This window comes from Myotis myotis, unplaced genomic scaffold, assembly GCF_014108235.1.
Source record: "Myotis myotis isolate mMyoMyo1 unplaced genomic scaffold, mMyoMyo1.p scaffold_m19_p_12, whole genome shotgun sequence".
In the NCBI taxonomy this organism is placed as follows: Eukaryota; Metazoa; Chordata; class Mammalia; order Chiroptera; family Vespertilionidae; genus Myotis; species Myotis myotis.
In genome coordinates this window covers 27,045,282-27,059,645 of record NW_023416316.1, presented here as the reverse complement: position 1 = coordinate 27,059,645, position 14,364 = coordinate 27,045,282, and the positions used below count along the sequence as shown (strand labels likewise).

At 43.1% G+C, this 14,364-nt stretch overlaps 1 protein-coding gene and 1 pseudogene across 8 annotated transcripts in view; both read right to left on the bottom strand.

The window, feature by feature from the left end:
- RNF38 (ring finger protein 38) overlaps nucleotides 1-14,364 on the bottom strand; it is a 109,816-nt gene that overhangs the window by 69,184 nt on the left and 26,268 nt on the right. The window lies entirely within an intron of this gene.
- On the bottom strand, nucleotides 7,763-9,731 carry LOC118667315 (annotated as a pseudogene).

Genomic DNA, 14,364 nt, shown 5'->3' with positions numbered 1-14,364 from the left:
ATAAAATGGACTCCATTAAAATTTAAAACTTCTGCTCTGTGAAAGACACTGTTAAGAGAACGAAAAGACAAACCAATTGAAAATATTTGCAAAATGCGTATCTCATAAAGACTGGTATCTGAAAGTCTTTAAAGAACTCTTAATACTCAACAGTAAACCCTGACCAGTGTGGCTCAGTTGGTTGGAGCATCATCCTGTACACCAGTAGTAGTTCAATTCCTGGTCAGGGCATATGCCTGGGTTGCAGGTTTGATCCAGATCAATGTTTCAATATCTCTCTCTCTCTCTCTCTCTCTCTCTCTCTCTCAAATCAATAAGAAAACTATAAAAAACATTTAAAAAAATCCTCAACAGTAAAAAAAATTCAACCCAATGTAAAAATGAGCAAGGTCTCTCTTTGACCCTTTGCCCTGAATATCAATCTTTTGCCACTAAGGGAAAGGCCCTTTGCTAGAAACAATGCAGAAGCATCCTAGAGTGAATGAATGCACATAAGCACCAGCCTCTCTCTCCAGCAGTCTCTGCCCCATAAGACGAAGGGTATAGACAGAGAGCTCAAACTGAACATCTGAAGAATGAAACACAGATTTTAGGCAGCTTTGGATAAGCTAATCAGAGAATGAAGTACCCAGCCACAAAAGAAGAAACTTTCTATACTAGAACAAAGGGGCCAATTTCTGAAACTTGACAGCAGCCAAACATATTACATTAAATGACAGTGTTTACAGGTGGTCAGCTTTTTTTTTTTTAAATGCATTTTATAAAGTTATTATTCCTGCTCAAAACCTAATTTGGCACTCTATTCAAGGCATAAAGTTCATGTCTGAATCCTCTCCCATGATGAATGCTGACTGGCAGGTGCCAGGGGACAAAAGTGGCAATATGCTTCCACGCAGACAAGGACTGCACTTCCACTTGGTGACCCGCTCAATGGTTTGTTCATACCAGTATTACAGTTCTCACGTTCTTAACCTGGGACCCAAGATTTACATAGGAATAAAACTGTATCTTTCTTTTCATTAACTTGAAACTAAAATGTAAAAATTCACTGTTATGAATATAGCAACAAACCACATTAGTATTGACAGTGACTGTGGCTTTGTCACTAATAAAAAAGTATACAGTAGGTCCTCGGGTTACGTCGGAGATCCATTCCTATGGTGCAACATAACACGATTTTTGCCAGAAGTCGAACCCACCTACATAAGCACCTATGTCACTCACATGGAGCACATACACAGCAGTAATGAAGTGAAACAGTAAAAAACAATTTAAAAGAAAGATAACAATTCCTGACCTTGTGGTAAATAAATAATAAAAAACATAAAGCACATATGTACATACATCGAAAAGTTGGAACTTTTTTTTTTAAATAAATGGGAGATGGCGACATAACCACGAAATAATGTACGTTGAGTCCAACGTAACCCGAGGACTGTCTGTATATTTTTATATAGTATAGTTGCTATAGGCATAATGAAATATCATTTACACTTATCACTACTATGAATTTACAGTAACTATTGGACCCACTGTTAAAATGTTTTATTTAATGCATTAATAAAGTTGCAAATACATTTTATCACAAATTAGTTTTTAATAGTTTGATAACTACATTCCAGTATAATTGGTTTCCTTTGTAATCTCATGTATTTTATTTTATGCAATTAAGTGTTCTCTTCCAAAGGGGTCTATAAACTTCATCTGTGTACTAAAGGAGTCCCCGATATACATTAAAAAATGGTTATACTTGAGGAAGCAGAAGATGCTGGGACCAAAGAAACAAACTAGATCAGCAGTACTGTAAGGACAAAGAGAGAATATCCTGGGAAGAGTCAGAAAAATGTGTGGAATTGAGGGAAGAGAATAGAAGTGAGGATTAAAGTCAGGGAATAGAGCCCAAAGTCTAAAACTAGGGAACATAAAGAGATCACGATTGAAACAGAGCAACTGCAAAGAGTATCAGTGAGTGATTTTGGTCCAGGAGGCATAGTAGTGATGTAAAGCAGAGACACTATTTGTCATGTTCCCAGAGACAATTACACTGCAAAATACAATAGTCAGTCCTGAATTTGAGATAAGGAAATGGTCTGGAAACAATTGTTTCTTTGTATTAAAATAAAAATTAAATATAAAAACTTGACTGTTTATTAAGTGTAAATACACATCAAATTAGACTAAGTTCTCGTGATTGAATCTGGCTAGAAATTTTGACTCCAGTCTCATCACTGTGACTAAACAGCATGATTTAGACACTCTTCCTCCGTGCTGAGAGAGCCCTCTGCATAGCACATCACATCACACAATGCTTTGCTTCTTCTAGACCAAGAGCTACTTCAAAGCAGAAGCCACGACTTACATGGTGAATTCTTTTTACTTAAATACATGGCAAAGTGTGATTCTTCATTGCAATACTGAAGCCTACATAAGCTCAACAGCTCTGGTTGACAGTGCTGGCAGGAACCCTTAAACTCATCAAGTCTATCTCTACCAGGTTACATTGAGCATACAACCAAGGTCCCCTGAGAGGAAGTGACTTGCCCTGGGACAGACAGAAACTTAATGGCAGAGCATGGGCAGAATAGGTCTTAAGGCCAAAGTCAGTGATCTACAACCCCCAAACCATCTTTCTGCCAACTACTAGATTTGTGTTCATTGTAATAAACCATATCAAAGTATTATGCAAGTGCAAATGCAAATTGAAATGACCAAATACAACAAAACCTTTCAAAGCAGACTTCTCAGAAGAATTGGATATTCTAGTTGATTTGAGTTTTCTGGTCTTTAATAACTGAACCTCACAATTATCAGGTAAAAGAACAAGAGGGAGGGAAAAAAGCAAAATGAATTCTATTCCTGTCCCTAGACATACGCAGAGAGCCATTTTCTTTTTTGACACATCTGTGCTACTAAGTAGCCATAGTAAAGTACAACATGCACAGCCCTACTACTGACTGACTAGCTGTGTGGCAGTGTTCAAACCAATCTCTCTGGAATTCAGTTTCCATATCTTTAAAATGAAAGACTAAATAATATAAGATCACTTCCAGCTCTGAACTCAGAGCATCTAGACCGCTACACGTTTTCTTATAATTTGCAATGTTCTCTAGAAAGTGCCTACATCTCCACTCCCCCTCAAAGAAGTTCTGAGTATATGATTATCTCAGACTGAAAAAGACCTGAACGATAAACCAGTTATATAACATCCACTGATACCTGGATCTTTTCTATAACTGATGAATAATGGCTTTTTGGTGTCTAAAGGAACTGTTCCAAGATTTGCCACAGTTAAAAACATGTAGGGGCCCTACAACTGGGTGGAAGCAGTGGAGTTTACTAAACTAGATGGAAGCTTTCTACACCCTTACAAGGAGTTCCAATTTAATATTCTATTTACCAATAGAGGCCCGGTGCACACATTTGTGCACAGGTGGGGTCCCTCTGGGTGGCCTGCAGGGATTGGGCTGAAACCCATAGTCCAACGCTGCTGGCAGCTCCTAGCTGCTGCTCCCGCTCATCCTAGCCCCACTGTGCCTGCCACGGACTCGTGCCCAGTAAGTCCCGATCGGGAGAGGCTCGTGCTGCCACAGCAGCGCTCGCCAGCCATGAGCCCTGCGTCTGTCACAATCCCAAGAGGAGTGGCCTGTGGGATTGGGCTGAAACGGGCACTACAACATCCCCAGGGGTCCCGGATTGCGAGAGGGCGCAGGCCAGGCTGAGGGATCCTACTGGTGCACAATCTGGCTGGGGAGGGACCGTGGGAGAGCTCCAGGGCGTGTCTGGCCCATCTCCCTCAGTATCCATTAGATGGACCCCAGCAGCAAGCTAACCTTTGGGTCGGAGCATCTGCCCTCTGGTGGTCAGTGCATGTCATAGCGAGCAGCTGAGCAGCCTTAGCATACCATTAGCATATTACACTTCGATTGGTTGTTCGGTTGTTCTGCCGTTCAGTCTACTTGCATATTACCCTTTTATTATACAGGAGGACTAGTGGCCCAGAACGCAATATGGTGCCCAGTAGGCTGCCCACCACTTCTGTGGGAGCTGACGGGAGAGAGCTGCGCTGCTTCCACAGGAGCCGCGCAGCTTCCGCAGGAGGTGGGAATGAGCCGCTGGCGCCCGTGGGAGCCAAGAGCGAGCCACTTCCTTCCGAGGGAGCCAGGAGGGACCCATACCAATTCAGCAGGAAACAGCAGATGCCGCAGTGCACCAGCGGGAGCTGGCGGGAGGGAACAATGCTGCTTCCACAGAAGCCATGCCACTTCTGCGGGAGGCAGGAGAGAGCTGAGCTGCCTGCGCCCGCGTGAGCCAGAAGGGAGCCGCACCACTTCCACAGGAGCCGGAAGGGAGCCGCCTGCACCCGTGGGAGCCGGGAGGGACCTGTGCTGATTCCATGGGAGGGAGCCGCGCCGCTTCCGCAGGAGGCGGGAGCGAGCTGTGCAGCTTGGGGAGGCAGGAGGGAGTGATGGGGGGGGGGGGGGGGTGGCAGGGACCTAGAGGTGCTCCATGCATGTGCAGCCTCAGTTGTTACTGTGACACTGTAATGGACAATTTGCATATTACCTCTTTTGATAGATAGATAGATAGATAGATAGATAGATAGATGGTTTTGCTGTTCAAAGTAATTTTGGAAGCTCACTGACTTAAAGACTGATCTAGGTCTTTCTCTCCCCCAAAAAGATAGTATGAAAATAAATATTAGTTCTTTTCACAAGAACCATACTACTGAATCTCCTCATGTATTTATATACTATCATATACTGTTATGAGGTTGTCTGCTGGGAGCCGGTCCATGCTTGCTGTTTCAAGGGACCTGGCATATATGGCATACTGTTCTTAATATGTTTTGCTCACCTTCTTGGCACTATGTGTTTTAACCAAGGTCTCTGAGAAAGGTTGTTTCCCCAGGTAGGGATTTTCCCCTGAAGTTAGGGAGGGAATAAAACCTCTTAACCAAGTGCCAGGTGGGTAATTAATCACTTTAACTACGAACAATCATGCTTAAGCTACATAATCTTTACTCCCTGGAATGGAGATAAGAAACGCCCTAACCTTTGTAATAGAGATTGATAGGATTGAATCAACTGGTATAAATACAGATGTAATAAGACAGCAAGACTCAGAACTTAGAATACAGAACTTAGAATACGGAACCAGGAGAGACAGAACCTAGGCACAGAACCTACACAGAACGTTCCCTACAGACAGAAGAATTTCGCTGGAGAGAACATGGCAAAAGATCCTGGACTGAACCTGACTACAGAAATTGGCAAGAGAACCTGACTAGAACCTGGTGACTGAACCTGGCTGGAGAACCTGGACAGAACCTGGCTGGAGAACCTAGCGAGGGAACTTGGCTACAGAACCTGGCTGGAGAACCTGGAGAACCTGGCTGGAGAACCTAGCAAGAGAACATGGACACAGAACCTGGCTGGAGATCCTAAGCAGAACTTCGCTGGAGATCCAGACCAGAACTTGGCTGGAGATCCTGGCTAGAGATCCTGGCTAGGCTGCTGATCAACTGAACACTGTCTCCGTGTCCTTCCTTCTTCGCCGACTCCATCCACACCTTTGGGGACCCCTGGACCTGCTGGGGTTGGACCCCGGCACTGAATCTCCTCATGTATTTATATACTATCATATACTGTTATGAGGTTGTCTTTTTTTTTTTTGGTATTTGTTTATTGTGGTAAAATATACAGCACATAAAATTTACCATTTTATCATTTTTAAGTGTATAATTCAGTGACATCAATTATATTCACAATGTTGTACAACCATTACTACTATCTATATTCTAAAACTTTATCATTACCCCAAACAGAAACCCTATAACTATGAAGCAATAACTCCCCATTTCCGTTCCTTTATTTTTTAAAAAATCTTTACTGTTCAAAGTATTACATATGTTCATCTTTTCCCCCATTGGCCTCTTCTAGCCTGCTCCACTCCCTCCCCAGGCCTTCACCACCCTATAGTTTGTGTCCCTGGGTTATGCATATATGCATACAAGTTCTTTGGTTGATTTCTTCCCACTCACCCAACCGCCCCTGCCTTCCCTCTGTGATCAGATCCATTCCTTTATTTTTAATTACAGTCTCAAAGGACTTAATAACTTTCAAACTATGACATGCTGCCACCAGGTGGCAAGACAGTGTCATGGCTGCCCAAGATTGGGAATTGTTTTTAAAAAATAATCCAAGGTAGGTATGGGGGGAATTGTTTCAAAAATAATCCAAGGTATGCCCAGCAGATGTGGCATCAACCCAGGAACCAGGAAATCGCAGTTCGATTCCCAGTTAGGGCACATGCCCAGGTTGCGGGCTCAATCCCTAGTAGGGGGTGTGAGGCAGTCAATCAATGATGTTTCTCTCTCACCAATGTTTCTATCTCTCTATCCCTCTCTCTTCCTCTCACTCTCTAAAATCAATTTTTATTTATTTTTTATTTTTATTTGTAAAATATATTTTATTGATTTTTTTTACAGAGAGGAAGGGAGAGGGACAGAGAGTTAGAAACATCGATGGGAGAGAAACATCGATCAGCTGCCTCCTGCACACCTCCCACTGGGGATGTGCCTGCAACCAAGGTACATGCCCTTGACTGGAATCGAACCTGGGACCTTTCAGTCCGCAGGCCGACACTCTATCCACTGAGCCAAACCGGTTAGGGCTAAAATCAATTTTTAAAAATCCAAGGTAGGTATGGGGAAAATAAGTGAAAATGTAGATGAAATAAAACTGTCATAATTTGGTAATTGTTGAACCTGGGTGATGGGTACATGGGAGTTCATTAGTCTAGTTTTTCTACATTTGTATATGTTTGAACTTTTCCAGAACAAGTATTAAAATTTTGCCTATAATGTTATAAACACTGTGTATAGATTTAATATTTTTAAACCACAGAAAACATTGGACACATCAGTACTGCACAAATACTGTATTTCTCAAGGTATTTTTAAAATGTGAGAAAACACTTTATGCATAATAAAAGTATCAATTATACATTAATTTTAAATCCTATAACTAGATAGCAGATTTCCAAGATTACATATTTATACTAGTTAACAAAAACTCTGTGTTGTATCCAAGTAAACCTCAGTCATTACAAATATAAAAAATCAAATTTATCAGTATTCAGCCCTCATATGTATGCTGAAATAAATTCATAGAGTAACTGCAATGCAGTATTGTACTTTATCTCAATTAAGCTTTTGTTTCTGCCAGGTGGTATGGCTCAGTGGTTGAGTATCATCCCATGCACCAAGTCACTGCTTCAATTCCAGCGTCAGGGCACATGCCCGGGTTGTGGGCTTGATTCCCAGTAGGGGGTGTGCAGGAGGCAGCCCATGAATGATTCTCTCTTATCATGAATGTTTCTATCTCTCCCTCTCCCTCTCCTTCTTCCCTTCTCTCTGAAATCAATAAAAATATATTTTATAAAGAAAAAAAAGATTTTGTTTCTTTAATAATAAGTACAACTATACAAAGGACTCAACTCTCAACTATCTCCAATACAAGGAAGCTAAGGAGCAAATAAATCAGTTTACAACTGCACTTGTTTTCCTTAATCTTTTTTTCCCTTTCATAAATTGCCATTTGACCAGATCACAGAAAACTTAGGACACTAATTTTTAATTTTTCTAGCATCAGTAGGAAAAAACTCCACCTGGATGACATTTCTCCCTCTCCTTCTCCTTCTTCCTTCCCCCCCCCCCCCACCCCTTTCTTGAAAGAAAGAACCAAGAAACAAAGTCTGGAGATGCTCTATACAAGTGGTGATGGGCTACTAAAGAGGGGTGGGGTGGAGAAGAGTCACAATCATAAATAGCAGTATTTTGAGTGAACTCCAGCTCTTAATTCTAACACTTTGAACCAAAGAGAGACAGCCACCCTTTTTCATTATGGCTGCAAAAGAATGGAAACCTCACTCAATTTATCAGTTACGATAGGGCAAGCTGAGCAAGAGGCTATTATTTTAAGCTGATGCAAGAGGCTACTCATGGTCTGTTGGGAGCACCCATCCCAAGCACAGAATGAAGATGCATATGTGAAGATAGTCCACAGTTGCAGGTGGTTCTTAGGTCTTGGGCTTTTCCTGATTCTAAAGGATAAACTTGTCAGTTAAACACAGTTGGCCAATGTGGGCCTGCCAATGAATCATTCCCAGGTCTTTTTTGGCTTTATTCATTATCCTGAATTTCTACAGGATCTTTTACATTCTTATTTTCTTCAAAGGCATCTCTTATCCCCCTGATAACAGAAGTTCTATAACTGGAGGCACCGAAATGCTTCCTCTCTCGCAGCATAGCCCAGCATATATCTTAACTGTTGTGTGCGGCTGGAGGCTGCCATTTTGAAAAGAAAAAAAAGTGGGGTCCTCTTCACGGAGGTCAATGCTTAACCCAACCACAAAATTTTCAGCCTATGTAAAACCACAAATAAATAAAAAGCAATGGGGCTTGGTCTTGCTAGTGGCTGGAGGCAGGCTGCTGCTGGATAAAATTTTCTTGATAAGAGCTAATCTAACAAATAATTTTTATTTCAATCATATTTACTGATATTATTCCAAAATATGCATTCATCTGCTGTATAACTAATCTAAAAATTTTCATGACAGATAATCATCATTAATTATCAAACTCTAAAAGCTTGCTGCTGAATGCCAGGTTCTTGGTTTTTCTCATCAATGATCTAGGCTCTGACTTTGCCAGTGAAATTGCCTCCCTTCCTGGGCTGAGGGTTTCTCTTAGCTTCTTCCTGTAATTCAGATTTTAACCTACTGGACTCACTGAGTATAATGAATGCCCACTGCTTCTCTGTTCCTGGCTAGCTCAAAATGCCCTAGAATTGCTATGTCCTACATTGCATCAGGTCTTTAGACCAATACACTGGGTTGTGTTGACCACTGTGTTGACCTATTTAATGGTGGATGTGCTTTAGAATAATCTATAATAATAAAAGGGTAATATGCTAATTAGATCAGATGTCCTTCTGGATGAAGCCGGGGCCGGAGTGAAGCCCAGGTTCTGGGCGCCTGTCAGCAGTTGGAGGGAAGCTGCCCGGGTCCTTGGGTGCCTGCTGGCAGCCGGAGGGAAGCAGCCCAGATCCTGGGTGCCTGCCCAGGCCCGGCAGCCAGAGAAGGGAAGCCTGGGTCCCGGGTGCCTGCTGGCAACTGGAGGAAAGCGTGGGTCCTAGGTGCCAGAGGGAAGCCAGTGCTGGCAACTGGGGGAAGGAAGGTCTACTCTTGCACAAATTTTCATGCATCAGGCCTCCAGTAAGATATAAGAATCTTAGTGAAAGTTCAACCTCCCTATTTTTTTTAGATAAGTAAAGCACAGAAAGATTAAATGACCTGTCCAAGATCACAGGGTTTAGTGGCAGAAAAGATACTAATAGCCAGAACTGCTAGTTTCTACTCCAAATGCTTTCTGTACTACTTACATTAACACTCACATCCTGAAAGATTATCATACAACTTGGGGCCCAGCGCACAAATTCGTGCACCTTGAAAGAAACTGTGGGCCATGAGGCTGCGGTGGGCACAGGGGCAGATCTTGGCCCATCCTCCATGCCGCTGCCCGGCCTCTCCCACCACAGTCCCTGGTCTCCTGTCTGCCAGCAGCCCTACTCCCACCGCTGCCGCTCCCACATGCTGATGGTGCCGGCCCTGCTCGCACCCGCTGACGGCACAGAGAAATTGGAGCTGATGCCAGCAGTGGGTGTGAGTGGGGCTGGCACCTTCAGCAGGTGAGAGTGGCGGCTGCTGCCTTGATCGATGCTGGGGAGGTGGAGAAGCCCTCAGGGGCGATTGGAGCCAGCAATCGCCACTTGCACCTGCTGACGGCGCCAAGCAATCAGGACTGGCGCTGGGCGCTGGCAGCTCCAGCACTGGCTGCGGGTGCGAGCGGAGCCATTGCCAGCAGCAGTTGCGAGAGGTAGCTGCCAGGCCCGATCGCCCCTCAGGAATAGGGGGAGGTGGAAAAGTCCTGAGCGGCAATTGGGGCCAGCAGCTGCTGACAGTGCTGAGCAATCGGGGCGGTGCCAGCAGCAGGTGCGAGTGCCCGGCAGGACCGCGGCACGCGGGAGCAAAGAATTTTCAGTAACCACCCGAGGCTTGCCCCAATGACAGCAACTGGTGCCCTGCCTTAGTCTGGCTCCCCTGCTCACCTGCTCCACCATCCCACCGCGGCCGATGCCCGCCATGTTCTGCACTCTGCCGCCTGCTGCTGACACCCGCCATGTTCCATGCACGCCCCCTGGTGGTCAGCACGCATCATAGCGACCGGTTGTTTAATTGTTCTGCTGTTCGGTCTATTTGCATATTAGGGTTTATATATATAGACTAGAGGCCTGGTGCACAAAATTCGTGCAGGGAGATAGGGGTGTCCCTCAGCCCAGCCTGCACCCTCTCCAATCTGGGACCCCTCGGGGGATGTCCAACTACTGGTTTAGGCCTGATCCCTGCGGCCTAAACTGGCAGTCGGACATCCCTCTCACAATCCAGGACTGCTGGCTCCTAACTGCTCGCCTTCCTGTGTGGGGAGCCGACAGAGGATTAAGCCTCGGACTGACCTGTTGGCAAAGTCACAAACAAGTCCCAGCTTAGAGGGCACAGTCCTCTTAGCATATTTAGGCTTGACTTTATGACACTCCCTAGATCTTATCTGGGAAGCTAATGGGCTGAGGGAAGTGCAGCAAGAACAAGAACAAAAACAAGTGAAACTCACAAAAACAGTGTAAACAAGTGAAACTCACAAGAACAGTGTAACTTTGGTAACCACTACCGTGTTTACCTCTGACTATAAAATAAAGGCTCAGTTTGCCTCGGGATCTTTTTCTGTGGCCTCAGCCAGGCACAGGAAGATCCACGGAGACTAAAGAGAGCTAGAGAGTTCTGAACATGCCTGCCTGTTTGCCCCTAACTGCTTCTGCCTGCCAGCCTGATCACCCCCTAACTGCTCCCCTGCTGGCCTGATTGATGCCTAACTGCTCCCCTGCTGGCCCGATCGCCCCCCAACTGCCCTCCCCTGCCTGCCTGGCCGCCCCCAACTGCCCTCTCCTGCTGGCCATCTTGTGACGGCCATCTTGTGATGAAGTGAGGGCGTTGCACAAGGGCACGAGGACCACCTAGACTTTTATTAGTATAGATAAGAGACAAGCTGATAAAACCATTAAAGAAGCCAAAATTTCCCTAAATTCTTTAAATTCACAGACACTGGTCCTTCCAGGAATAAGATCATGAAACCCTAAAATCTTATTTCTGCTAGGTGAACTTGTTTAGGTAGGACTAGCTTTATCACAGGTGCTGGCTGTTTTGCAGAACATGGAGGCCCTGAACTCACAGGTATTAAATGCATTTAAACCACACATGAGATAAAACTATCTTGCAGAAACACACATAGCATACAGGTAATGGTTTAAAGTAGTACATGCTTTAATCAGATTCTCCCTGACTGAATTTAAACTATTTAATTGCAACTGATCTACTAATTTTTAACTCTTTCCTACTGAGCTATAAGAGGACATGCATCTATCCTTTCAACAGAGCTCTCCTCATACCATGAGATTTTGAAAGTCAGCAAATGGGCAGACATTATTTACTTAAATAGTTTAAAAGTATTTGTTCAGAATAATTTTTAAGCTTTCGTGTACAAATTTTATGATCAGCCTTATTGATGTCAATCTTTAATGTACAGGTTCTCAAACTGCAGTCCACAGGCCCTAAACAAATTTATCAATGGACCTCAGGTCTGTGAACTCACTAAACTGTACACAAAATTCTGCATGCATGTGCATACATGCGTATGTTAGGAGAGAAGATCTGTGGCTTTATCAGATCAGAATCACTGCTTTTAGTAAAATAGAGTTTTCAGGCAAGGCAGATTACTGCTGGCTGCAACATGCTAAACAACAAAGGTCATGGATTTGCTCTCTTCTCACACACCAACCCTTCTGGAATGCAGAACCGCAATAGGGTGACAATCCTAAGAGAACAGAAGTTCCCTGGTTGCCAGACTGGGAAAGAAACCCACTATATATATATACTAAGTCCACATTTGAGCTCCTAACCAGAGAGATAAGAAGGCACCCTGGTTGGGTGACTTGGTTGGAGCGTAATCCCATACACCAAATAGTTTCAGGTCCCATTCCTGGTCAGGGCACATACACAGGTTGTGGGTTTGGTCCCAGTTGGGACAAATACAAGAAGCAACCAATTGATGTTTCTCTTTCACATCGATGTTTCTCTCTTTCCTTTTCTCTTCCTCTCTCTAAAATCAATAAACGTATTCTTGGGTGAGGATTTAAAAAAAAAAAAAGAAAAGAAAAAAGAAAAAAGAAAAAAGAAAGCAAGATTGTGTTCCATGGCCACACACTAAGAAGACAGGGGGAAGGGTAGAGTCAAGATGGAAAAGTCCGTAAAATCAAGGGACTTCCAGGATCCATAAACTAGCAACAACCATCCCTGAAATTACTTTATCTCAATTAGTACTACCATCTCTTAGGGTTAAATTTATTAACCTGTGTTAAGTTATTAACTCTTTTTACTTGTCCAAAAGAAAACCTCTCTGTCAAACATCAGTGATGGGGAATTGCCCTCATTTTGGTACTCTGAGTATTTAGTATTTTGAGGATAAATCCATTATCATAGCTTTATAAGCTTTGATCACAGAGCTTTTTTGTGTTTTCCAAAAAAAGAAGAATTCCTTTATATTTTACACACTGGATGCATGAGAGAGAGAGAGTGTGTGCGTTATGTGTGTACACATACTCCATCATATACAGACCACATAAAACATTAACTAAAAACACTGTGTGTTGCTTACACAGAAATCCTCCTTTCCTTTTACTACCACTAAATACTGTTCACTTTAAAGGTTTGTGGATTTTGAAAATTTTTACTTTCATATTCATCTTCTACTACCATGTGCAATGCTAAGAATGAATTTTAACGGTTTTCCAAAAAGAAAAATGGAGGAAGGAATATTTACTCAGGAAATCTGTAAACACAAGATTCTCCACAGTGATTGGTAACATCAGCACAAATGCTCTGTTTTACACCTCTGTATTTTTAGGCTATTGATATCCAACACTTTAGGGTAAAATTTTGAACTTAACGCAATTTTTTTAAAAAGCCATTTATGCCGAAGCCGGTTTGGCTCGGTGGGTGGAGCGTCGGCCTGCGGACTGAGGGGTCCCAGGTTCGATTCCGGTCGGGGGCGTGTGCCTGGGTTGCGGGCACATCCCCAGTGGGAGATGTGCAGGAGGCAGCTGATCGATGTTTCTCTCTCATCGATGTTTCTAACTCTCTGTCTCTCTCCCTTCCTCTCTGTAAAGAATCAATAAAATATATTTTAAAAAAAAAAGCCATTTATTTTATTTTTTAGATATTAAAAGGCAGAGTATTAATATCTACTAAAAACTATACTCAGGGACAAAATCAGTGCTTCCAATTAGAGATCACAAATGTAATTTAAAATAATTTTTTTTCTTTTGGTTTCTTAAAATCATGATCAACTAACTATAAGATGTTATGGAAGATTAAAAGCAGTAATGACCAATAAATATACTGGAATTCCAATTCTCCCATTTATAAGCACAGCATAATTGTTTGATATAAACACAGAGTTAATTATCCACACACTTTCTTCACAACCCAATGTCTAGCAAACAAAAAAGGTAGTAGGGTATTAAAAATTGTTTTCAATTTGCAAAACTGATGGTTTACTTCCCTAGGAGTAAGTGACCATAAGAGCGAGAAACTAATCTAATCCAAATTAGCAACTAAATAAGAAATTCAGAGGCAGGTATAAAAAGAACTTTTATCTAAATTGGTTTAGTGAAGCCATTATATACACATACATATTGGAACAAATGGAGTGACAATAGAGTATGTGTGTGTGCAAGTACCTGCAGCACACCACCCCACTCCCCACCCCAGAACTGGGTTGATCCGGAGAGTGAAGTACCAGTAAATCAAAGCACAGTGGTAGGAAACAGGCTTTTCCTAGGCCCAGGAAACTTACTGGGCTTAATCAATTACATGAGCACATATATAGAAGCAAAGAGCAACCCTGACCGGTTTGGCTCAGTGGATAGAGCATTGGCCTGCGGACTGAAAGGTCCAGGTTCGATTCCCGTCAAGGGCATGTACCTTGGTTGCGGGCACATCCCCAGTGGGAGGTGTGCAGGAGGCAGCTGATCGATGTTTCTCTCTCATCAATGTTTCTAACTCTCTGTCCCTCTCCCTTCCTCTCTGTAAAAAATCAATAAAATATATTAAAAAAGAAGAAGAAGCAAAGAGCCACCTAGAGATGGCATTTACTGCTGAGAGGAAGAGATTTTCCATCAAGCTCACCCCCTG